Source organism: Tupaia chinensis, unplaced genomic scaffold, assembly GCF_000334495.1.
Source record: "Tupaia chinensis unplaced genomic scaffold, TupChi_1.0 Scaffold143929_1, whole genome shotgun sequence".
Taxonomy (NCBI): domain Eukaryota; kingdom Metazoa; phylum Chordata; class Mammalia; order Scandentia; family Tupaiidae; genus Tupaia; species Tupaia belangeri.
The window spans coordinates 72,183-74,253 of record NW_006203780.1 but is presented as its reverse complement, the minus strand read 5'-3'; the positions used below and the strand labels follow the sequence as shown (position 1 = coordinate 74,253).

General features: G+C 36.7%; 1 pseudogene; it reads left to right on the top strand.

Annotated features, from left to right (window-relative positions):
• Positions 1-571: 571 nt before the first annotated feature.
• LOC102485730 (28S ribosomal protein S31, mitochondrial pseudogene) lies at positions 572-1,944 on the top strand (annotated as a pseudogene).
• Positions 1,945-2,071: the final 127 nt, after the last annotated feature.

Genomic DNA, 2,071 nt, shown 5'->3' with positions numbered 1-2,071 from the left:
AGTGTCCTGCAGGCTGGGACATCTGAAACTCTGGTTGTCTCAGTTTCCCAAAAAGAAATCTAATTGTTGGCTTCGAGATTATATAGACTAATTTACAAGGATATAAATAAGTGTAGAAGAGGAGTCAAGGTCCCTGACATCAGTATGGGGCTGGAGAAAAATGCAGAGCAATGCAATTGATTTGAAAAGTAAGATAGTAAGACCTTGGACCTTGAAATGAGGAATCCAGGTCTTGAGTAACTCCAGATATGATTTACAATTTTAAATATGATACCAAGTCTTGGAATGGAATTTCCAAGGCTGATAGAGAAAGACAAAAAACTAAAGAGGGAGAAAAATCCTTAAATTTAATTTGGTAAATTAAAATTTCATGAAGAAAATTAAAAGTACAAAGGAAAGCCCAATAATCACTACTAAATACAAAGGAAAGCCGAATAATCACCGCTTGGTAGATAAGTTGACTTAGAAAAGGATAGCACTAGCAGGGCTATCTCAACATGAACTTAAACCAAGTATATTTAAATTCCTTAAAGAAATAAAGGGCCTTTTTTATTCAGTGTGTTTCTTGGCAATGTTACCTAGAGTCTCAGCATTCCTACCTCTTTATCCACTTTTCCACCACCCTTTGTCTTCTGGAAGCCTGGAGGCAATGGTGACTATGGTGCTACTGGCTGCTCCACGAATAACAGGGCAAAAAATAACATCCAAAGGTATTTTGGTACCAACCGTGTTACCTATAGCAAGAAAGTTGAGCAATCTGTTCCAACCAATTTGTTACCTAGAGTCTCAGCATTCCTACCTCTTTATCCACTTTTCCACCACCCTTTGTCTTCTGGAAGCCTGGAGGCAATGGTGACTATGGTGCTACTGGCTGCTCCACGAATAACAGGGCAAAAAATAACATCCAAAGGTATTTTGGTACCAACCGTGTTACCTATAGCAAGAAAGTTGAGCAATCTGTTCCAACCAATTAGATTTCCAAAAAGACTTCAGAGAGCCAAGACAATGTCAAAGAAAAATACAAAAAAAAAAAAAAAAAGACTTGTTAGATATTATTAAGAGCATGAAATTTGAATTAAGTACTGTAAATGTACAAACAATAAAACCACTTAATAGAAGACCACTTGCAAATTTGGAGGTTACAATTGGCAGGCATAAGAAAACTACAGAAGATACAACAAAGAAGAGAAAGGAGCAGCTCAGTCCTAAGTTGGTGGCGGCTCCATCTGCTGCTGCAGAATCACTCTCTTTCAACAAGCAGACGACCAAATCAGAACTGCTCAGGCAACTCCAGCAGAATGAGAAAGACATGAGGCCACAGGTAGATGGAAAGAGACCTAAAATTAGTGTCAGGAACATAATATCAGATATGAAAGTTGCCAGATCTGTTGCAGCTACAGTTAGTACAAGACCAGAGCATCAGATTCAGTTTGATGAAGGATTGGACAGTGACTTTGGCCAGCAAAGGATGGTTGATCTTAGAAAATGCCTTAAGAGAAATATATTCAAGAGGAAGAGACTTAATTTTTTGACACTAAGGCAATTACTGAAGAAGCACCTGAACCAGAGAAATCACCTTCACTTTGGGATGTGGAATTTGCTAAGCAGGTTGCCAGAGTCAGTGATCAGCTTATTCCAAATGGGTTTGAACAGATGATCCAGTAGACAAAAGAAGGGAAGCTGCGGGAGTTCCCAATTACCAATGAAGTAGGTTTTGATGATGATTGTTCAGAATTTCATGAACATGTATTTCTTTATAAATACCTAGAGGATTTTCCAAAACAAGGACCAATTTGTCACTTCATGGAGCTGGTGGCTTGTGGCCTTTCCAAAAAGCCATATCTAAGTGTTAAACAGAAGGTCTAGCACATAGAGTGGTTTAGAAATTATTTTAATTAAAAAAAAAAGGACATTCTAAAGAAAAGAGACATACAGTTCAATTGAAGACCATGGAAATTTTTATATCAAATTCCTGACAATGAAAATAAAAATAATTTTGCTAGTTTTCCTATAAATAAAAAAAATAAAGAAAATAATATTGTACAAATAGAATGAAATATGGTGAAATAAA